Source organism: Bubalus kerabau, chromosome 1, assembly GCF_029407905.1.
Source record: "Bubalus kerabau isolate K-KA32 ecotype Philippines breed swamp buffalo chromosome 1, PCC_UOA_SB_1v2, whole genome shotgun sequence".
Lineage (NCBI taxonomy): Eukaryota > Metazoa > Chordata > Mammalia > Artiodactyla > Bovidae > Bubalus > Bubalus kerabau.
In genome coordinates, this window is record NC_073624.1 from 37360711 (window position 1) to 37385236 (window position 24526).

General features: G+C 41.5%; 1 long non-coding RNA gene across 1 annotated transcript in view; it reads left to right on the forward strand.

Annotated features, from left to right (window-relative positions):
• The window catches only part of LOC129641438 (uncharacterized), a 54833-nt gene extending 44983 nt beyond the window's left edge, over positions 1-9850 (forward strand). Inside the window, exon 3 of the long non-coding RNA XR_008709329.1 lies at positions 9613-9850. This is a non-coding gene — a long non-coding RNA (uncharacterized LOC129641438). The remainder of the gene's footprint in view (positions 1-9612) is intronic.
• Positions 9851-24526: the final 14676 nt, after the last annotated feature.

Below are 24526 nucleotides of genomic sequence, written 5' to 3' on the forward strand. Positions count from 1 at the left end.
TAGGCATTTAAAGTGTTTGCCACACCTTTCAAGATCTTAGGCAAATGCTGGGTTTGCTGAGAGGTGGTACAGTAATGTGGTGGATAGCAGAGGAGGGCATGGGGGACCCTAAAGATAAAACTGCAGCCCAGGAATGCTGGCGTCAGACCTGCCTGATTCAGCATAGGTAACTCCAGCTTCCTTTCTTGGGAGCACTTTATTTAGCAGCATGCTTTTGCAAAATGTAAAAGATGAAGAAAGGAAAAACAAGTCCTTGACATTCATTAAGAGCATGAAGAGAAAGTGTGTTTGGTTTGTTGGCTCATTTTATTTTTGCCGGAGAGGCAAAGAAACGAAGATGACAGAGCCTCCTCTGGTGATCTTCGTGGATAAAGGAAAGAAAGTCTGGTAAAGTTCTTCTACGTGTGGTCCTGCCTGAAAGTAGGAGGATGAACTGATTACATTTTAATAGATTAAAAAAAAAACTAGTAATAAAAAATGAACAAAAGTGTAAATAGCTCTTACTGGATTTACTTTATATTTGCATGTGTGTGTGCATTCTCAGTCATGTCTGACTCTTTGCAACCCCATGGAATGTAGCCTGCTAGGCTGCATGGGATGTTCCAGATAAGAATACTGGAGTGGGTTGCCATGCCCTCCTCCAGGGGATCTTCCTGACCCAGGGATTGAACCCACGTCTCTTATGTCTCTTGAATTGGCAGGCGGGTTCTATACCAGTGAGCCACCTGGGAAGCCTCCCACTTTATACTTACCAAATGACTATTCTTTAACTATGAGATAGTTAATGACTTTAACTATTACAGCATATAGCATTCTCACATTTTTAAAACTTTAAAAAAATTTCAGAACATTCACATGTTTTTAAAAGACAGTGCTCAGTTTCTGAGCCTTCTTTGTAAAGTAACTTGGATTCTATGCTACTTGTTCTTTGAATCTCTTTGGTGTGTTTGTAATAATAATAACAGCAACAACAACAGTAATAAATGATGGGACTTCTTTGGTGGTCCAGTGGTTCAGAATCTGCCTGCCAATGCAGGAGACACAGGTTTGATCTCTGGTCCACGAAGATCCCACATTCTGTAGGACAAGGAAGCCCATGTGCCACAACCACTGAAGCCTGTGTGCCTAGAGCCTGGGCTCTGCAACAAGAGAAGGCACTGCAATGAGAAGCCCACACACCACAAGTAGAGAGTAGCACCACGCTCCGCAGCTAGAGCAAGCTGGCGCACAGCAGTGAAGACCTGGTGGTGATAAGTCCCTGCTAGTTTAATATTATCATTTAAACAAAATGGGAATGCAGGCTAAGAAGAATCTCAAAAATCAGGACAGATAATTACTCACCCAGCTTGTGGTTAGGCAGGATCCCATTCCATATCCCACTGAATTTTTAATGAAATGCAGCATAGTTATGAGCGAAGATACTCACTTCAGTGGAAAATGTCTAAACAGTTGCATATGCTCTCCTTTTGTGAGGTTTGTACCCAAAATAGGTTGATTAAAAAGAGAAATCTAAGGCAAATCATTGTATTCATTTGACAATGCTATCAGCTTGTCTTTCTCTGGAGTTTGGAAGGCCAATGTGGCCCAACTCTTCATTTCATCAAGTATCTATCACACATCAATTGTATACGCTATTACAAAGTTTTGTATCCTTCCTACATGTAAACGTGATACTTATAGACGCATGGTGTAGTGGGGAGGTTGCTGGAACAGGCCTTATGCACCTGAGTTTTCTCGCTTTGCTGCTAACGAGTCAGGGGTGGACCAGATGAGTAAGAACCATACGAGAAGCAGAGCAACCTCCTTACTGATCTCCATGTGTCAGATGCTGTGCTAAATTCTTCACATTCTTTCTCAAGTAATTTGTTCCATTAGCTTGACAGCTCTGTGAGGTAGCTGTTTATTCCCTTCATTTTACAGGTAAGGAGGCCAAGGAATAAAGAGGTTAAATACTGGCCCAAGGTCACATGGATGCTGTGGGGCTGACCTGGTAGAACGGAGAGGTCCAGACTCGATATTTCTAGAGTTTCTCCTTGTTTCCACCCTCTTGGATTCTATATTTTACTTGACTTTGTTCTTGTGTGCATGCTCAGTCATTTCTGACTCTCTGCAACTCCATGGACTGTAGCTCACCAGGCTTCTCTATCCATGGGATTTTCCAGGCAAAAATACTGGAGTGGGCTGCTGTTTCTTTCTCCAGGGGATCTTCCCAACCCAAGGACTGATCCCACGTCTCCTGTATTGGCAGCTGGATTCTTTATTGCTGAGCCACCGTGAAAGCCCCATATATTTTACTTACATGAATATTAAAACCAAATTGGAAAGTCATCTGTGAGCATGGTGGGCAGCATTCCTGACTGAAAGCAGGAAACACACCCCTGGATGGCTGAGAAATGTAATATGATTGTCAGTGTCATTTACAGGACTGAGTCACAGAAATATTTTGGGGGACTCTCCCGGGATGCTCAGGGCTGATCTAACAGGTAGCTGAGATGTAGCTGCTACCAGCAGCCAGACTCATCTGGTGTCATCCCTGCTGTACCAGCGTGAGTTTCCGAGTCAGTGTAACTGATGAGCCCTCTGCCCCTATTCCCAGACCCTTGGGATCCATGGAAGGGCTTCAGAGGATTCATTAACCTCTTGAAATCAGGTGAAAATTTTGTATGTAGGTGATAGGAACATATTTTCTGAGGGGAAATTCATAGTTTTCCTATGGAGAAACACTACCTTAGGTTTTTTCCCAGAGGTTTGGCATCAAAGAGAAAGCTAGATGGTAAAAATATCTTGAAGGGAAAGAGGAGACAGAAGTTTACGTTAGTGGGTGAAGGAGCCTGGCATGTGTTAGATCTCAGAGAAAGGAGGCAACAGAGGGGGAGAGACTGAGGACATAGAGAAGAGTGACCCATAGAGCTTTGTTCTAATGGGGATGGGCGAGGACAAAACTGTGACTACAGATTGTGGAAGAAAGCAGCGGGGGCAGCTCTTTGTCCGGAGTGGAGAGGGGCAGATGGGGAAGATCGAGAACAATGAGTTGGAAGGAAGAAAACTGAAAGGTAAGTTACCTATTGATTTGAGAGGTCAGGAATAAGACTAGGGGTGGGAGAAAAGTAGATTAACGCATACTCAGTTGCTAAGTCATGTCTGACTCTTTTTTAGCCTCATCGACTGTAGCCCACCAGGCTCCTCTGTCCATGGGATTCTCCAGGCAAGAATACTGGAGTGGGTAGTTGCCATTTCCTCCTCTGGGGAATCTTCCTGACCCAGGGATCGAACCTGCATCTCTTATGTCTCCTGCATTGGCAGACAGGTTCTTTACCATGAGCATCACCTGGGATGGGAGAAAAGTAGATTAAGTTTGGAAAAGCTGCCTCAGGGGATGCAACCAGCATGGAGGTCCAGCTAGGATGGAAAATCAAGGATTTTTTGGGAACCAATGAATACAATCCTGAGATTTCCCCATCCTTTTGGGCAGCACCAGATTAAAGAGTTGTTGCCCTGCCTTATTCACAACTAACTCCTACCCGCACAGCCACCATGCACGGTTGTACAGCGTATGCACTGCAGAACTCGAGATGTGCTCCCACTGTGGATGCAGTGTGTGTGCTTTATCCTGGCATTCTGGCAGATGGCAGTAAAGCATCTTGTTCTCACAAAATCAATGTGCTACAAGATTCTAGCAGATGAAAACAAACTGTCTAGAAGCAGGGGAGCCTTTTTCAAATTGGGCAGAGAGATGCTGTCTGGTTTGCAGCAGCTCTGAGTGTAGAGGGGTAGGAAAATAATATGATGGGTGGTAAGATGCAAGTCGAAAAATGTCAGACTTCTGTGTGCCAAGCAGACCTGTGCTCTTCTGCTTCAGCTAATGCAGAATTGTCCCACTCTGCGCTGCTCTTTCCTAAATAATATGGATTGTGGGAAACAAGTCTCCTTCTCCCTTCTTCCTGAAATCCTCTCCTGTGTTCAATGCCTGATCTTCTCTGCTGAAGTCTGTCTCTCAGCACCTTGTCTGCAACTCACAAGGCACTATGTTTTATAACTATATTTTATTATTGTATTTTCTGTGTTACTATATTATAAGATGCATTTGTGTTTGTAGAACCAGACATCCTGGAATGTGAAGTCAAGTGGGCCTTAGAAAGCATCACTATGAACAAAGCTAGTGGAGGTGATGGAATTCCAGTTGAGCTATTTCAAATCCTGAAAGATGATGCTGTGAAAGTGCTGCACTCAATATGCCAGCAAATTTGGAAACCTCAGCAGTGGTCATAGGACTGGAAAAGGTCAGTTTTCATTGCAATCCCAAAGAAAGACAATGCCAGAGAATGCTCAAACTACTGCACAATTGCACTCATCTCACATGCTAGTAAAGTAATACTTAAAATTCTCCAAGCCAGGCTTCAGCAATATGTGAACCATGGAATTCCAGATGTTCAAGCTGGTTTTAGAAAAGGCAGAGGAACCAGAGATCAAATTGCCAACATCTGCTGGATCATCGAAAAAGCAAGAGAGTTCCAGAAAAACATCTATTTCTGCTTTATTGACTATGCCAAAGCCTTTGACTGTGTGGATCACAACAAACTGTGGAAAATTCTGAAAGAGATGGGAATACCAGACCACCTGACCTGCCTCTTGAGAAACCTATATGCAGGTCAGGAAGCAACAGTTAGAACTGGACATGGAACAACAGACTGGTTCCAAATAGGAAATATGTCCAAATAGGAGTCATTCTGTGTTGAATACATTGCTTGCAAATAGTTTCATATATTACTTTTTAAAATTATATATACAGTGACCAAAGTATATTATAAATCAAAAATTGGTCTGGCATTTGTGAATCACTTCCAGACTTTTGTGCAACCTGGTATGTATAGTTTGGGCACTGATGGTATATATATATATTTTTTTTTTTGAGAAACATTGATGATTCAAAGACAATAGAATAGTGATTTGAAATCAGGTTGGCTCTGTAAAATCTAGAACTTATCATGGCTAAATTGTGCCTGGATAGACAATAGCTAAATTCCAGTAGAAATCCTTTAAACCCTCAAAGGGTACCTGGTGTAACTGTTTTGACAGTACAGATATTCTTCAGGAGCCAGATTCCCAAGACTTCTTTAAATCCCAAACTTAAGTAACCACCTAGTTTATTAAGTTAGGTCAGTGGATACATTCTTCAGTCACCAGCATATACGAACACAGTATTTCTTCTTCTCATATACATATATATATATATTTATTATATGTATGTTCTGATATATATGCTCTATTGTATAGATATGATTGAAAATAAATTCTTCTGAGGTTCCATTTGAAGGCTTCAAGTCAAGCAATACTTTTTTTTGAAACTCAAATCTTCAGCAGGAATTTCCTGGTGGTCCAGTGGTTAGGAGTCTGTTGTATTCTTACTGCCAAGGATCAGGGTTCAATACCTGCTTGGGGAACTAAGATCCTACAAGCTGTGCAGTGCAACCAAAAAAACCCCCTCTTCTACAGTATTTTTCTTTGTGGTAATGGAACAAAACTAATTGTAAATGACTAGATGGAAGTGACTCCTTGGAAGAAAAGTTATGACCAACCTAGATAGCATATTGAAAAGCAGAGACATTACTTTGCCAACAAAGGTCCATCTAGTCAAAGCTATGGTTTTTCCTGTGGTCATGTATGGATGTGAGAGTTGGACTGTGAAGAAGGCTGAGTGTGAAGAACTGATGCTTTTGAACTGTGGTGTTGGAGAAGACTCTTGAGAGTCCCTTGGACTGCAAGGACATCCAACCAGTCCATTCTGAAGATCAGCCCTGGGATTTCTTTGGAAGGAATGATACTAAAGCTGAAACTCCAGTACTTTAGCCACCTCATGTGAAGAGTTGACTTATTGGAAAAGACTCTGATGCTGGGAGGGATTGGGGGCAGGAGGAGAAGAGGATGACAGAGGATGAGATGGCTGGATGGCATCACTGACTCGATGGACATGAGTCTGAGTGAACTCTGGGATATGGTGATGGACAGGGAAGCCTGGTGTGCTGCGATTTACGGGGTCACAAAGAGTCGGACACGACTGAGCAACTGAATTGAACTGAACTGAGATGGAAGTGAAGTAATTTGAAAAGCAATTCAGAATAAGTTTAAGAGCAAAATGGAGGCAAAAACAAATAACAGCAAAGAAGAATTCCACATTCTCTGAACTTCAGGCTATAAAATGGCTATTGTCAGCAGTACATGTTTGAATTATGAGTTAAAGTGATTAATGGCTAAGTCTGATCAGAATCAACAGGAGATAAGCATATTGGGACCTAATAACACTGCATATTGAGCCCAGAATCATTTCAGCTTCAATAGTCTCCACCATGTTTAATTGTACATTTCCCACTAATTATACTTTTTACAGTTGTTGCCACTGCTGCTGCTGCTAAGTCACTTCAGTCGTGTCCGACTCTGCGACCCCATAGACAGCAGCCCACCAGGCTCCCCCGTCCCTGGGATTCTCCAGGCAAGAATACTGGAGTGGGTTGCCATTTCCTTCTCCATTACAGTTGTTAGGGATCATTAATCTTGAATTTCTAACACAATCTACCTTCATGAAGGTAAAAAAAGTTACACCCCAGGACTTAACACAAATCTAACTGCCTCAATAAGGAATTGTAATACTTAACCATTGACTCATTATGCTTTTTGAGAATGATCCGGGGTTGTCTCTTTTCCTGTGGACAAAACCAGTTACATTTTGGACAGGTCATTTGCTAATGTTCCCAAGTGAGGTTCAGTAATGAAATTCAAGAAGTGGAGACAAGAGGCTCCTCCTAAAATGAAGAAATAACACATTTCCATGTTTTTCAGAAGATGTACTTCTCCGTGTCTCCAGAGCAAGGGCAGCATGTTCTCTGAAGTCCTGTCCTCCCAGCGCCTGGCTGGTGACTGTGTTTGTGTTCAGCCCCCTCACTTGAAAAGGCACAGGCTTAGGAAACAGCTGTTCACAATTAAATTAATTATCATTTGTTAACAGTGTTCTGAGCTCAGAAATTCTGTGCTCACAGAAGAAAGCGCTGCCAGGCCACCGTGCTTTTCTGAACGTGCTTGTGCCTACATCACCCATCTAGTCTGGGAAGGTAGCTTTAGGGTTTTCAAAGTAGCAACAGTATCTTCGCAAAATTATTGTCACACAATCCACTAATATTTTTCTCTTAACTTTAGAACGCTTGTTCGTCATTTGTCTGAGATTTTTTTTCCATTGGATTTTGACATACACTTGAAAATGAAAGACCAACAGCAGAGAATAAATGGGTATAAGAAATATCAATAGTATATATGTGTCAATCCCAGTCTCTCAATTCATCTCACTCCCCTTCCTTCCTTGGTGTCCATACATTTGTCCTCTGCATCTGTGTCTGTTTTGCAAATAAGATCATCTGTGTCATTTTTCTAGATTTCACATGTGTGTGTTGATATATATTTGTTTTTCTCTTTCTGACTTACTTCACTGCCTATGGCAGTCTCTAGGTCCATCCATGTCTCCACAAGTGACCCAGTTTTGTTTATTTTGGGGAGATTGACACATATACACTATTGATACTGTGTTCAAAATAGATAACTAATGAGAATCTAACTGTTTAGCTCAGGGAACCCTATTCAGGGCTCTGTGGCGACCTAAAGGAAATCCAAAAAAGAGGGAATATATCTATATGCATAGCTGATTGACTTTGTCATACAGTAGAAACTAACACAACATTCTAAAACAACCATACTCCAGTAAAAACTTAAAAAAAAAAATCAGTATGGTTCTCTAAGAATGAACAGTTAATGAATAAAGCTGATATTCCTTGGTAGTAACCCCACAAAACATATGAATTAGAATTCTAACCATTCCACCCTTGGTTAAAACGTTTCTTTGCTGACATAAATAATTTGAAGCGCTAAGACTTGGAGTACCCAGAGCTTTAATTGTACTGACAAACATTAAGAATGGTGTCTGTTCATGTAAAGCAAAGTTCAGTCAGGAAGGGGATTAAATTCAAACTTGCCAGGTAATTATTGAGAAAAAAGTGTTTTTAAGTTACCTGGACAGTTACTTGTGAGCTTTTTCTTCCAGATTTTTTTTTTCTTTCATTTTTGAATTTGAGAATGGGAGAGTCATTTAGAAAACATTCATGTTTTATCCAATTAGAGTTTTCAATTAAACTCTTCTCTGTATTTTATTTTAGCATTTTTGGATACCCCATCAAAACCCAATATGTAGAAAAGCAATATGCATGAATATGATCTTTCTTTCTTTTTTTTTTTAAAGAAACACTTTATTTTATTTATTATTTTTGGTTATGTTAGGTCTTTGCACTACATGTAGGCTTCCTCTAGCTGCAGAGAGCAGGGGCTACTCTTCACTGTGGTGCACAGGCTCTAGGCTCCCTGGCTTCAGTAGTGGTAGCACTCGGGCTCTACAGTGCAGGCTCAGTAGTTGTGGCACATAAGCTTAGCTGCTCTGTGGCATGTGGCATCTCCCCAGACCGGGAATTGAACCCATGTCCCTGCATTGGCAGGCGGATTCTTAACCACTGGACCACCAGGGAAGTCCCTGAATATGTTTCTGGAAGCATTGCTTATAATAGGAAGCATTTGGAAATAGTAAGTGAATAGATAAGTCATGAGATTTGACTCAATGATCATCTTAACTAGTTTATGAAGACTATGAAGCAACATGTACTATGCCTATAATAAAATTACATAAGAAAGTCCAGTGATACTACTAAAAAACAAAAAGAAGAAAATAAAAAACAGGATATAAAGATTGTATGTACTGACTTCAAGTGTACCTATTTCTATAGCTTTCAAAATCTTTATGATATGGCTGTACATTTATTATTTTAATTCAAAGTAATATATTAGGCTTATTTTTACACCAAAGAGAGCCTGTGAAAACTTTGCTGATAAAATCTAAAGGAAACTGAAAAGTTTAGTTTTTTTAAAAAAAACTATTTGAGTTTAAATAAAAACCAGCTGAGTGTATCTCCTTTGAGCTTCCTGAACCCCTCCCCATTTGTTCAATATTTGAAGATTTTGAATAAACCTGTAATGTGTAATTTATTCTTCTGTAACACAATCCCATATCTTTTCTAATCTCTCCTTCTTAAAAAGATAGCAAAAAGTAAGCAAATAAACCCAAAGTTAGCAAAGAAACACCAGATAATGATGGACATCTATAGTGGTTTTTGTTAGCTGCAAAAGAACTAGCAAAATCTCCATTTGGCAAACTCAAACAGCATTTATGTATGTTTGTAAAATGTTCCTAATATAAGTGAAGGCTAAACTGTAATACTTCTTTCAGGGACATAATTTCTAAAACATGGAAATTACAGTTCTTAACAAAGTGTATGTTCTTTAGTTGCTAACAAATGAAAGTAACACATTTATTATCTAGATGGAGTGGATAAATTCACAAAATTTAAAAATGAAGCATTTACAAAGGTGTGGGAAAAAAGGCCTTATTTTATGGGGTTATAGAAGGGAACTAGAAATCTGAAAATTATTTTTAAATTTTTGTGAATAACTTCAGTTTGGAACTAAAGCCTTTCCTTTCTCATTACTCTTGCCTTATTAAACTATTTGATTTTTTTGACTTCTCAGGTGGTACAATGGATAAAAATCCGCCTACCAATGCAGGGGACATGGGTTTGATCCCTGATCCAGGAACATCGCACATGCCAGGGAGCAACTGAACCTGCGTGCTGTAATTCCTGAGTCTGCAAACTGCAGCTACTGAAGCCCTCGCGCCCAGAGCCTGAGCACCACAAGAGAAGCCACCGCATTGAGGAGCCCGAGCGCTGCAATGAAGAGTAGCATCCACTCATCTCAACAAGAGAAAGTGGATGTGCAGATCGAAGACTCAACACAGCCAAAAATAATAAATGAATAAAATAAAAAGTTAAAAATTTTTTTGCTTTTTTCGGGGGGAGGTGATGAGGGGAGATGTAGGGCATTTGGCATCCTCATACTCTGAGCCAGCAGTCCTAGTTGAATACAGAGCTTAACGAGCAAGCATTTGTGAAGTTTATATGATCGTAGAAATGTATGGAGTTCTCTAGTTTAGTACTTCTCTAAGTTCAATAGACTATGCAAAAGCCTTTGACTGGGTGGATCACAATAAACTGTGGAAAATTCTGAAAGAGATGGGAATACCAGACCACCTGTTCTGCCTCTTGAGAAATCTGTATGCAGGTCAGGAAGCAACAGTTAGAACTGGACATGGAACAACAGACTGGTTCCAAATAGGAAAAGGAGTTCGTCAAGGCTGTATATTGTCACCCTGCTTATTTAACTTATATGCAGAGTACATCATGAGAAACGCTGGACTGGAAGAAGCACAAGCTGGAATCAAGATTGCTGGGAGAAACATCAATAACCTCAGATATGCAGATGACACCACTCTTATGGCAGAAAGTGAAGAGGAACTCAAAAGCCTCTTGATGAAAGTGAAAGAGGAGAGTGAAAAAGTTGGCTTAAAGCTCAACATTCAGAAAACGAAGATCATGGCATCCGGTCCCATCACTTCATGGCAACTAGATGGGGAAACAGTGTCAGACTTTATTTTGGGGGGCTCCAAAATCACTGCAAATGGTGACTGCAGCTATGAAATTAAAAGATGCTTACTCCTTGGAAGGAAAGTTATGACCAACCTAGATAGCATATTCAAAAGCAGAGACATTACTTTGCCAACAAAGGTCAGTCTAGTCAAGGCTATGGTTTTTCCAGTGGTCATGTATGGATGTGAGAGTTGGACTGTGAAGAAGGCTGAGCACTGAAGAATTGATGCTTTTGAACTGTGGTGTTGGAGAAGACTCTTGAGAGTCCCTTGGACTGCAAGGAGATCCAACCAGTCCATTCTGAAGGAGATTGGTCCTGGGTATTCTTTGGAAGGAATGATGCTAAAGCTGAAACTCCAGTACTTTGGCCACCTCATGAGAAGAGCTGACTTATTGGAAAAGACTCTGATGCTGGGAGGAATTGAGGGCAGGAGGAAAAGGGGACGACAGAGGATGAGATGGCTGGATGGCATCACCGACTCAATGGACGTGAGTTTGAGTGAACTCTGGGAGTTGGTGATGGACAGGGAGGCCTGGCGTGCTGCAGTTCATGGGGTCACAAAGAGTCAGACATGACTGAGTGACTGAACTGAACTGAGCAAACTAAGCACGTGGGGCTAAGAAGGGAGGCTAATGGAGCAGTATGCTTTTATGAGGGGAATGGCCTTGAGATGTTCCCAGAGGTGGTGTGACATTGTGATTTACAATAAGAAATATATATATTTGGTCTTCTGCCTGCTCCTGGTGGGGCTTCCCAGGTGGCTCAGTTGGTAAAGAAGCTGCCTGCTAATGCAGGAGACATAAGAGACGAGGCTTCAATCCCTGGGTCAGGAAGATCCCTGGAGGAGGAAATGACACCTCAATCCAGTATTCTTGCCTGGGAAATCCCATGGACAGAGGATCCTGGTGGGCTACAGTCCAGGGGATGGCAAAGAGTTGGATGTAACTGAGCACACATTCTCAAGCCTGTCCTGGTACAGAGTTCCCCAAACCCTTGGAATTTCCTGTGATGAGAGCAAAGGTTTCTTTTGTTACATTAATAAGTGACTTTTAGGAAACACCTAAGGAGGGGGCTGGTTGCCAGGGGAACCAACCATGTGATTAGAGGGCTGGGCCTCTCAGTCCCACCCTCACTGACCTCCAAGGAAGGAAGAAAGGATGAATTCAGCAGCAGCAGCCAATTACTTAATCAAACATGGCTCTGTAGTGACGTGTCCATAAAACACCAGAAGGATGGGTTTGGAGAATTTGTGGTTGGTGAACACATGGAGATTGGAGGAGAGTGGTGTGCCCTGGGGGAAGCTCCCTGCCCCTTCCCCACACCTTGCCCTGTGCATCTCTTTCATCTGGCTGTTCCTTTCATAATAAACCAGGTGGCGCTAGTGGTAAAGAACCCATCTGCCAATGCAGGAGATGCAAGAGACATGGGTTCATCCCTGGGTCAGGAAGATCCTCTGGAGAAGGGTATGGCAACCCACTCCAGTATCCTTGCCTGGAGAATCTCCTGGACAGAGGAGCCTGGTGGGCTATAGTCCATAGAGTTGCAAAGAGTCAGATATGACTGAAGTGAATTAGCACGCATAATAAACCAGTGATCTAGAGAGTTAAATATTTCTCTGAGTTCTGTGAGCCACTCTGGCAAATTAATCTATGCAAGGAGGGGAACCTGCGATCTATAGCCGGTTCTTCAGGAGCCCATGTGACAACCTGGACTTGGGATGGGCGTCTGAAGTAGTGGTGAGGGTGAGCATCGTATAGGACTGAGCCCTTAACCTGTGGCATCTGATGCTCCCTCCAGGTAGTCAGAATTGAGTTAAATTGTTGGACAACCAGCTGTTGTCTGAGAATTTCTTGGTGTAGGGAAAAAAATTCACATATTGTAATTAGGTGCAGAGTATAGGAATGCCCCAAAGACTTCAGAACAGAATGTTAGACATTCAGCTCTGTTATTTGCTTTGCAACAGGCTCACACAAACCCTCTGTACTAGTATGATGCAGTATAGGCTGTATACATCATACAGCCCTGAGTAGGAAGCAGTTTGGGGCAGGAAGGATTCTGGTGGTGTCCAGCCTGATGGTTGTGTTCAGATTGTGGGAAAAGACAGCACATGCAGAAGGCAAGACCAGAACAGCCCATGTTGAATTCATAAGGAAGTCATTAGTGACCACGGGAAACTTAACCCCTTGACAATCAACAATCCCCAGCAATACAGGAGAGATGGGGGGCTTCACATGATGGGGGGCAGGATAATGAGTCTTTGAGAACATTTTTAGGGAGATGACTACATAAAAATAAGGTGCTAATTGAGACAGTAATGTGTACATAGATATAGAAGGGAAAGACTAAAAATCAACTAGAAGACTTAATACATTTTAGATTTCACTTGAGGTTTCAGATGATAGGTGAGTAAGAGCCATTGTAGGTCTTGAACTGTAATGAGTTTCATTTTTACTTTGTGGATTTTCAGTTTGGCAAAATGAATAGGGTATGTGTAGAAAAGCAAATTGCGTGCGTGCTCAGTCGTATCTGACTCTTTCAGACCTTATGGACTGTGCCCACAAGACTCCTCTGTCCATGGGATTTCCTAGGCTAGAATACTGGAGTGGGTTGCCATTTTTTCCTCCAGGAGGTCTTCCCAACCCAGAGATCAAACCTGTAGCTCCTGCATCTCCTGCACTGGAAATCAGGTTCTTTACCATCGAGCCACCTAGGAAACCCCAAGGAAAGCATATTGATCAATCTCAATAGGACATTTTCAAAAGTCTTTTTAAAATTAGAGTATCTTCCCATCCCCCATGAAGTTTTTACCTGAAAATTTTATAAGACGTTAGTAGAATAGCTCAAGACAACTTTTCAATTTAGGCTCACACCTCCATTCTTTTCTCTTAATAAGATACCCTCCTCATTTCCTGAGACAGCTCTTTGAACATGGCAATTTCCCAATAGCATATTTTCATAAGGAAGGTTGGACAATATGCCATCTATTTGCCAGGGAATATGAGCTACATTGTATAGATTGATATTGCCTTAACACCAAATTTCTGGGTAGGGAAGGGGGAACTATCACACAGACCATGGCTGCCTTTGAGTATCTGTATGCTTTGTTCTAACAGCATATAATGGTGAAAAGCATTTTAAGAGAACCATGATGACTGTAAAGACAGACCTTTACTCTGAACCCAAAGTGTTTGCACAAGTTGTGTGCCTAACACACAGTGAGGCCAAACAAACTGAAAGGTTGTAGTTTGGAGCAAAGAAAGTTTTAATGTAGGGCCATGCATGGAGAAGGGCTTCCCTGGTAGCTCAGTCGGTAAAGAATCTGCCTACACAGTGCAGGAGACCCAGGTTCGATTCCTGGGCTGGGAAGATCCCCTGAAGAAGGAAATGGAAAACCATTCGAGTATCCTTGCCTGGAAAATCCCATGGATAGAGAAGACTTGTGGGCTGCAGTCCATTGGTTGCAAATGGCACGAATGAGCGACTAACACTGAGGAACTGAGGATGCATGGAGATAGGTGTGTGCTTGTGTTTTCAGTCGTGTCCAGCTCTTTGTGATCACATTGACTGTAGCGCACCAGGCTCCTCTGTCCATGGAATTTTCTAGACAAGAATTGCCATTTCCTTCTCTAGGGGATCTTCACAACCCAGGGATCAAACTGAAGTCTCCTGCATTGGCAGGCAGATTCTTTACCACCTGAGCCACAGGGGAAGCCTCATACCTCTCAAAAAACCAAAGGTTTCTGCAAAGCATTTTTAAAAGCCAGGTGACGGAGGTGGGCAGGAGTGGTTGGTCGCACCTTGTGATCAGTTTGTGCACAGTTCTCTGATTGGCTGATGGTTAGGTAACAGGGTAGTGTCACAGGGGTTAACTTTTTCAGTCCTTTGGTTCCTAGAGGCCTGGGGCTATGTGCTCATACTCATCCAGTAATTAACATCTTCCATTTGGTTCGGGGTTTTCGAATCTGTAAAACAACTCAGGAAATGTGCATCAAATATTGCCATCAGGGTACCTCAGAGAGGAGCTAAAGCAGAGAATATGGAGGAGGAGTCTGTCCCAGGAAGGCATCACGGGGTCCTGTGTGTATGTGTTAGTGGCTGAGTCGTGTCCAACTCTTTGCGACCCCATGAACTGTAGCCTGCCAGGCTCCTCTGTCCATAGAATTCTCCAGGCAAGAATACTGGAGTAGGTTGGCATTTCCTTCTCCAGGAGATCTTCCCAATCCAGGGATGGATACCTGGTCTCCTGCATTGCAGGCAAATTCTTTACCATCTGAGCCACCAGGTAAGTTTGGTGGGTCCTGCTCAGTTGTCAAAGCTTGGAATAATCAATCACCATATTTGCTCTACGGTTTTTAAGTTTATCAACTGTGTATATGTAGCTAGAAATTCTCTGACATGTATTTTCTTTTAAAGCAAGTCTTATAAAAACCAAATTTGGAAAAGTTGAGGTTTCTTAAAAAAATAACCCTTGTGTTATAGTGGGATAAATTCTCTGTCACTAGCCAATGTACTGCCAGATTCTAAAGGAGAATCCGGAATTACTATTTCCCTTCTATAACACACGAGAGCAAGTTCAAACACTTGGCCCCAGAACACAACACTCATGATTTGGCTCAATCTACTTTTCTAGCCCCATTTCCTTGTTCCTTCTTTTATTCTGCCTTCTACACACACACTAATATGAATGACCATTTCTCAGAGCCGCCCACCTAGTGACTTCTATTTATTTGCCACATGTGCTGATCGGCTTTTCTCCATTTGCTTGAGGCATCTTCACTTGTTTCTTAAAATCAGCTCCATGGCACCTATTTGGAACTCTCCATGTTCCAGAAAGCACATGCAATTTTATATTTAGTTTTATTTTAGTATTTCTTTGATTCTTTATTTTAGGATTTTTTACTTTATTAAAAGTATCTCTCCCACTGGTCTATGACTCCCATAAAAGAACACATCATGTATTTTGAAAAAATCCGTGTCTAGCATATAGTAGATGCTCAGAATAACTAGTGATTAAGAATGCATGACAAGGAAAAAATAAGCTTGCAAATACAGACTCAACAGACAACTGCTTCTGCTAAGTCACTTCAGTCTTGTCCGACTCTGTGCGACCCCATAGATGGCAACCCACCAGGCTCCCCCGTCCCTGGATTCTCCAGGCAAGAACCCTAGAGTGGGTTGCCATTTCCTTCTCCAATGCATGAAAGTGAAAAATGAAAGTGAAGTTGCACAGTCGTGTCCGACTCTTCGCGGCCCCATGGACTGCAACCTACCAGGCTCTTCTGTCCATGGGATTTTCCAGGCAAGAGTACTGGAGTGGGGTGCCATCGCCTTCTCCGACAACTACAAGCCCTTTAAGATATATCTCCAGCTAATCCACGTAGATTTCAGCAATTAAAGGAAGAGGGGAAAACATTAAGGGATTCTTGAATGGTGGTGCAAGAAATTAAAGAGATAGTTTATAATCTCTGGAGCCAATTATTGCTTCAGGACAATATTTCAAAGAGATTTCCCTTGTTTCAGTTAAATTGACAACATACCCCAGTAAAGGTGTTGTTGTTGTTTAGTTGCTCAGCTGTGTCCAACTCTTTGCGACCTCGTGGACTGTAGCCCACCAGGCTCCTCTGTCCCTGCAGACTCTCCAAGCAAGAATACTGGAGTGGGTTTCTTTTTCCTTCTCTAAGAGATCTTTTCCACCCAGGGACCAAACCTGCCTCTCTTGCATCTCCTGCATTGGCAGGTGGGTTCTTTACCACTGTGCCATCTGGGAAGCCCCTAAATAAAGGTAAAGTCACACAGTTTCTAGCCTATTTTGTTGTGATTCTTGGAAACATCAGGATTTGCTGGCTGAACTTGGGGATGTACTTAATTTTCCAAGATTGGGACAGACATGCCCAGGTAAGATTATAAGGGCAAGATCAAGTTAAAAAGTAGTATGCTTTTGTTTTGATGATTTATACATAGTGGTGGTTTTAAAATAGGGTCTCCTATAGAGAAGTGGTGTCTATGTCTCCTCCCCTTGAGCATGGGCTCTGCAACTGCTTGACTGACAGCTGAACATGGCAAAGTGCATGATCTGCATCCAGACCTTGAGGAATGGGTAGCTTTCACTTCCTGCTTCTGAGGACATTTATTCTTGGAACCTGAGTAAGTTGTGTAAGGGGAAGTCCAAACTGCCTTGGAGAGAGCAGTCTGTACCAGTTTCCCTGCCATGTAAATGAACCATCTTGTGAGTGGGTGTCTTTCCCAGCTACATCCATCCTGAATGCCTTGTGGTTTCCCTGTTTTCAGCAGAGCAAGAAGTATGAGACTTGAGCTTAAAAAGAAGTTCCCTTGGTACTTCTGCTCATGGTTACAGTGTTCCTCCTTCTAGTCCTAAAATTATTTTTCATTGACTAATATAAAATCTAATGTGTAATGCAGGCAAAAAGTAGTATTATTACTCACCTTGGCAATCTGTTGATATTAAGGCAAAATTTGGCTGCCCGGCAATTCTATTGGCCTCTTACCTAGAGAAACCTTTTCCCCTCTTTCTAGGACCACAATACAGACACAAACTCAGCCTATTTAGAACAGATAATTCTGTTTTCAGATAATCCCAAAGGTTTTACACTGTTCATACTGTGGCAAAACATAAGCAATAGGCTTATATGAAATTTCATGGCATTCAATATGCTGAGGGCTTCCCAAGTGGTGCAGTTGTAAAGAATTAGCCTGCCAATGCAGAAGACACAAGAGATTCAGGTTCTATCCTTCGGTCGAGAAGATCCCCTGGAGAAGGAAATAGCTACCTCCTCCAGTACTCTTTCTGGAAAATTCCTTGGACAGAGAAGCCTGGCAGGTTATAGTTTGTGGGGCTGCAAATAGTCAGACATGACTGAGCAACTGAGCACGCACAGCAGAGCATGCTGAACTTGTCTTTAGCCTAAGAAAAATAAAATCTCAGTATTAGGAAAATAAAACTCCTCTAAAAATAAAACTCTTTTAGGGGTTACTTCTCCACTGATCTCCAGTAGCATATTGGGCACCTACCGACCTGGGGAGTTCATCTTTCAGTGTCCTATCTTTTTGCCTTTTCATACTGTTCATGGGGTTCTCAAGGCAAGAGTACTGAAGTGGTTTGCCATTCCCTTCTCCAGTGGACCACATTCTGTCAGACCTCTCCACCATGACCCGTCAGTCTTGGGTGGCCCCACATGGCATGGCTTAGTTTCATCAAGTTAGACAAGACTGTGGTCCATGTGATCAGATTGGCTAGTTTTCTGTGATTGTGGTTTCAGTCTGTCTGCCCTCTGATGCCCTCTCTTAGCGCCTACCATCTTACTTGGGTTTCTTTTACCTTGGACATTGGGTATCTCCTCACAGCTGCCACTCCTGACCTTGGATGTGCGGGTATCTCCTCTCGGCGGCTCCTGTACCAGGCCACCGCTGCTCTTGCGCCGACTACTGGATCCAATATGCTACTGGAGATCAGTGGAGAAATAACTCCAGAAAGAATTAAGGGATGGAGCCAAAGCAAAAAGAATACCCAGTTGTGGATGTGACTGGTGATAGAAGCAAGGTCCGAAGCTGTAAAGAGAAATATTGCATAGGAACCTGGAATGTTAGGTCCATGAATCAAGGCAAATTGGAAGTGGTCAAACAGGAGATGGCAGGAGTGAATGTCAGAATTCTAGAAATCAGCGAACTAAAATGGACTGGAATGGGTGAATTTAACTCAGATGACCATTATACCTACTACTGTGGGCAGGAATCCCTTAGAAGAAATGGAGTAGCCATCATAGTCAACAAAGGAGTCCAAAATGCAGTACTTGGATGCAATCTCAAAAATGACAGAATGATCTCTGTTCGTTTCCAAGGCAAACCATTCAATATCACTGTAATGCAAGTCTATGCCCCAACCAGTAACACTGAAGAAGCTGATGTTGGATGGTTCTATGAAGACCTCCCAGAGCTTTTAGAACTAACACCCAAAAAAGATGCCCTTTTTATTATAGGGGTCTGGAATGCAAAAGAGGTGAAGGAACACCTGGAGTAACAGACAAATTTGACCTTGAAGTACAAGATGAAGTAGGGCAAAGGCTAATAGAGTTTTGCCAAGAGAACGCACTGGTCATAGAAAACACCCTCTTCCAACAACACAAGAGAAGACTCTACACATGGACATCACCAGATGGCCAACACTGAAATCAGACTGATTATATTCTTTGCAGCCAAAGATGGAGAAGCTCTATACAGTCAACAAAAACAAGACCAGGAGCTGACTGTGGCTCAGATCATGAACTCCTTATTGCCAAATTCAGACTTAAATTGAAGAAAGTGGGGAAAACCACTAAACCATTCAGGTATGACCTAAATCAAATCCCTTATGATTATGCAGTGGAAATGAGAAATACATTTAAGGGACTAGATCTGATAGAGCACCTGATGAACTATGGACGGAGGTTCATGACATTGTACGAGAGACAAGGATCAAGACCCTCCCCAGGAAAAATAAATGCAAAAAAGCAAAATGGCTGTCTGAGGAGGCCTTACAAATAGCTGAGAAAAGAAGAGAAGTGAAAAGCAAAGGAGAAAAGGACAGATATACCCATTTGAATGCAGAGTTCCAAAGAATAGCAAGGAGAGATAAGAAAGCCTTCTTCAATGACCAATGCAAAGAAATAGAGGAAAACAATAGAATGGGAAAGACTAGAGATCTCTTCAAGAAAATTAGAGATACCAAGGGAATATTTCATGCAAAGATGGGCTTGATAAAGGACAAAAATGGTATGGACCTAACAGAAGCAGAAGATATTAAGAAGAGGTGGCAAGAATACACAGAAGAACTGTACAAAAAAGATCTTCATGACCCAGATAATCAAGATGGTGTGATCACTCCCCTAGAGCCAGACATCCTGGAATGTGAAGTGAAGTGGGCCTTAGGAAACATCACTACAAACAAAGCTAGTGGAGGTGATGGAAATTCCAGTTGAGCTATTTCAAATCCTGAAAGATGATGCTGTGAAAGTGCTGCACTCAATATGCCAGCAAATTTGGAAAACTTAGCAGTGGCCACGGGACTGGAGGTCAGTTTTCATTCCAATCCCAAAGAAAGGCAATGCCAAAGAATGTTCAAACTACTGCACAATTGCACTCATCTCACATGCTAGTAAAGCAATGCTCAAAATTCTCCAAGCCAGACTTCAGCAATACGTGAACCGTGAACTTCCTGATGTTCAAGCTGGTTTTAGAAAAGGCAGAGGAACCAGAGATCAAATTGCCAACATCTGCTGGATCATCGAAAAAGCAAGAGAGTTCCAGAAAAACATCTATTTCTGCTTTCTTGACTATGCCAAAGCCTTTGACTGTGTGGATCACAATAAACTGTGGAAAATTCTGAAAGAGATGGGAATACCAGACCACCTGACCTGCCTCTTGAGAAACCTGTATGCAGGGCAGGAAGCAACAGCTAGAACTGGACATGGAACAACAGACTGGTTCCAAATAGGAAAAGGAGTATGTCAAGGTTGTATATTATCACCCTGCTTATTTAACTTATATGCAGAGTACATCATGAGAAACGCTAGACTGGAAGAAGCACAAGCTTGAATCAAGATTGCTGGGAGAAATATCAATAACCTCAGATATGCAGATGACACCACCCTTATGGCAGAAAGTGAAGAAGAACTAAAGAGCCTCTTGATGAAAGTGAAAGTGGAGAGTGAAAAAGTTGGCTTAAAGCTCAACATTCAGAAAATGAAGATCATGGCATCTGGTCCCATCACTTCATGGGAAATAGATGGGGAAACAGTGGAAATAGTGTCAGACTTTATTTTTTTGGGCTCCAAAATCACTGCAGATGGTGATTGCAGCCATGAAATTAAAAGATGCTTACTCCTTGGAAGGAAAGTTATGACCAACCTAGATAGCATATTAAAAAGCAGAGATATTACTTTGTCAACAAAGGTCCATCTAGTCAAGGCTATGATTTTTCCAGTGGTCATGTATGGATGTGAGAGTTGGACTGTAAAGAAAGCTGAGCACCAAAGAATTGAAACTTTTGAACTGTGGTATTGGAGAAGACTCTTGAGGGTCCCTTGGACTTCAAGGAGATCCAACCAGTCCATCCTAAAGGAGACCAGTCCTGGGTGTTCATTGGAAGGACTGATGCTGAGGCTGAAACTTCAATACTTTGGCCACCTGATGTGAAGAGTTGACTCGTTTGAAAAGACCCTGATGCTAGGAAAGATTGAGGGCAGGACGAGACGGGGATGACAGAAGATGAGATGGTTGGATGGCATCATTGACTCAACGGACATGAGTTGGGGGAAACTCCAGGAGTTGGTGATGGACAGGGAGGCCTGGCGTGCTGCGATTCATGGGGTCGCAAAGTGTCAGGCACGACTGAGTGACTGAACTGAATGATAAAATTTCTATTTGCATCTGTTTGTCTTATAATGTACTCAAAAGAATATGGCTATGTTCTTGGATATGACTATTAGATATGTTTCAAGTGAGTATTTTTATAAACATAATTGAGTAGTAACCATTTATATTATTTGAGCACAAAGTTGTATTGTTACCATGCATTTAAAACTTAACTCAGATGGCTAGATTCTAACAAACACCTCCTCTGCTTGGATTTGGGATAAAGTGCCAAGAGTAGGAGTTTATCCCCTCAAGAACTCTAGCCCTGATACTGATCTGAAAATTTGGATTCCTCTACAAGGCTCATTGGCAATTAACCAAAAACACTTCATCATAAGAACAATTTATCCTTTCATAATTTCTTTCACTATTTCATGCCAAAATCATAAAGTGTGTGTGTGTGTGTGTAACAGAGAGAGAGAGGAAAAGTACTGGGATAGGGCTTAAAATATTCACCTATTTTTTGTGGCATATTCAGCAGAAGGTAAAGTTTGGGGTTTATTTTCATTGTAATTCATGTAGTTCATCCATCTGTAGATGAATTTGTTTCCCTAAACAGTGAATATTATTTAACAATACTTATTATTCAGACACTTCATAAAATAATCCTCACACAACTCCTATAAGATGGCTATAAGCAGAGTGCTACACCACTCGCAGAGGCAACAATGAAGTGGCAAAGTTCTGGGACCGAAAGATAAAGCTTGCTGCTGTCTAAGCCTGCTGAAGCCTAAAGGATCAGTCTTAAATCTTTCATTCAAGAAACGTAGGAAAGCAAAATGCTCCAAACCCACATTCTTTCTTTGTAATCCCTGAATAGTCTTGCCTGAATAGTATTAATATTTAGGCAGTTAATGATTTATATCAGCATAGGAGATATATTTATATCACTCAGTCTTCCTCCTTCTATACTATTTCTAGAGATAGACTGACTGTCCTTAAGCAGGAAGATGGTTTAGGCTTGTGCTAGAAAACTCCGTGGTGATGTCACTGACAAGAAATCTACCGCACTGAGCATTTATTTCTCTTTTTCTTGCAAGGGCAAAAGGTTATACACTTTCTGAGAGCGTGCTTCATAAAAATAATCAGTACTTAAATGCACTGTATTTTTGACCACCCAGAGAGGAAGTGCTCTTACAGAAGAGCTCAGGGGAGATGTTGTTATTGATGAAGTGTCAATGAATAGGATATGAATCAGATGAAATTCTCCTGAAGATACACAGTCTTCAAGTATAAGGAAGACTATTTGAGCTAAAATATGTTTTGAATTAGGAAATCTCTGCTCACATGAGGGATATAATTGGAAACACCTGAGGCTCACATGCTGTTTCTTTCATGTGTTTCTTTCACAAATCTTTAAGGGGAGGAGGTTGGGAGGGACGCCTGCATGGGTGAGATGGTTTCTTGGCTTCAGTTCCCAGAGTCCTTTGGGTTGTATGTTTATACTCCCAATGTGAGCATGATAATCACACATGGAGTCAGCTGGAAGAGATTATGAACCATGAAATGTGGTAACTTTGATTGTACACCCTTAGATGTTCTTATTGTCTCCTCACAACACAATGGCTACCCAGTTTCTGTGGTAACTATGAAAAAGACAGAAGAGCCTACACAATTCAGCCAATGTGTGACTCAAAGATCACACTTCACGGTTCAAAGTGGCATAAGGTGTTCCTGAGAGTTGTCTGAAAATGTACAAGTCTACTCCTAAGTGTCTAAAGACTAAGGAAATGATGTAATCAGTGTGGCCTAGTGACTAGAAAATATTTATGCTGCATCATTATGCTGGGGTTGATGTGAACTCCTTTTATCTCAAACCAAAAAGTTTATGACAAATTATTGTCAAGTGGTGTAAGTCTTCTCAGATGCTTTAGAACTGGCACATGCCTTTTTTCCCATCTTGGAAATACTGATAAGATTTTATTAGAGTTTTATTTGTTTGTTTACCATTTTAACTATTTTAAGCATACAAATCAGCAGCATTAAGTACATTCACAATATTGTACAACTATCATTAGTGTTTCCAGAACTTTTTTGTTATCTTGAACAGAGATTTTGTGCCCCTTAAGCAACAACTCCTCATTCTCCCCTTGACCTGGCCCCTGGTAAGTGCTATTGTACTTTCTATTTCTATGAATTTGCCTGTTCTCAGTACCTCAGACAAATGTCCTTTTGTGTCTGGTTTATTTCATTTAGCATAATATTTTCAAGGTTTAACCATCTTGTAGCATATATTAACATTTTTTTTAATGGATGAATAACATTCTGTTATGGGTATATACAGACTGGTTCCAAATAGGAAAAAGAGTACGTCAAGGCTGTATATTGTCACCCTGGTTATTTAACTTATATGCAGAGTACATCATGAGAAACGCTAGACTGGAAGAAGCACAAGCTGGAATCAAAATTGCTGGGAGAAATATCAATAACCTCAGATATGCAGATGACACCACCCTTATAGCAGAAAGTGAAGAGGAACTAAAAAGCCTCTTGATGAAAGTGAAAGTGGAGAGTGAAAAAGTTGGCTTAAAGCTCAACATTCAGAAAATGAAGATCATGGCATCCGGTCCCATCACTTCACGGGAAATAGATGGGGAAACAGTGGAAACAGTGTCAGACTTTATTTTTTTGGGCTCCAAAATCACTGCAGATGGTGACTGCAGCCATGAAATTAAAAGATACTTACTCCTTGGAAGGAAAGTTATGACCAACCTAGATAGCATATTCAAAAGCAGAAACGTTACTTTGCCAACAAAGGTCAGTCTAGTCAAGGCTATGGTTTTTCCAGTGGTCATGTATGGATGTGAGAGTTGGACTGTGAAGAAGGCTGAGCGCTGAAGAATTGATGCTTTTGAACTGTGGTGTTGGAGAAGACTCTTGAGAGTCCTTTGAACTGCAAGGAGATCCAACCAGTCCATTCTGAAGGAGATCAGCCCTGGGATTTCTTTGGAGGGAATGATGCTGAAGCTGAAACTCCAGTACATTGGCCACCTCATGTGAAGAGCTGACTCATTGGAAAAGACTCTGATGCTGGGAGGGATTGGGGGCAGGAGGAGAAGGGGACGACAGAGGATGAGATGGCTGGATGGCATCACTGACTCGATGGACTTGGGTCTGAGTGAACTCCGGGAGTTTGTGATGGACAGGGAGGCCTGGCGTGCTGCGATTCACGGGGTCGCAGAGTCAGACACGACTGAGTGACTGAACTGAACTGAACTGATGGGTATATACCACATTTTAAGAATCCATTCATCTGTTGATGAACATAAGTTGTTTTCATCTTTTATTACTTATGAATAGTCTGCTATTAATACTGGTATACAAGTATATGTTTGAGTTCCTTGGAATGTGACTTTTTAAAAATAAAGTATTTTTAGCCCTTGATATTTGGATATAATAAACAAAACTCAGTGGTCACCACTAATGGGGTTTGGGGGTTATTTTACATTTCTTCACTTTCTTTCACTTTCACTTTACATTTCTTGAGTTTTTTCAAACAGAGTATCTTTGGGGAAAATCCTCACTTTTCTTGCTCTTTCTCACATTTCAA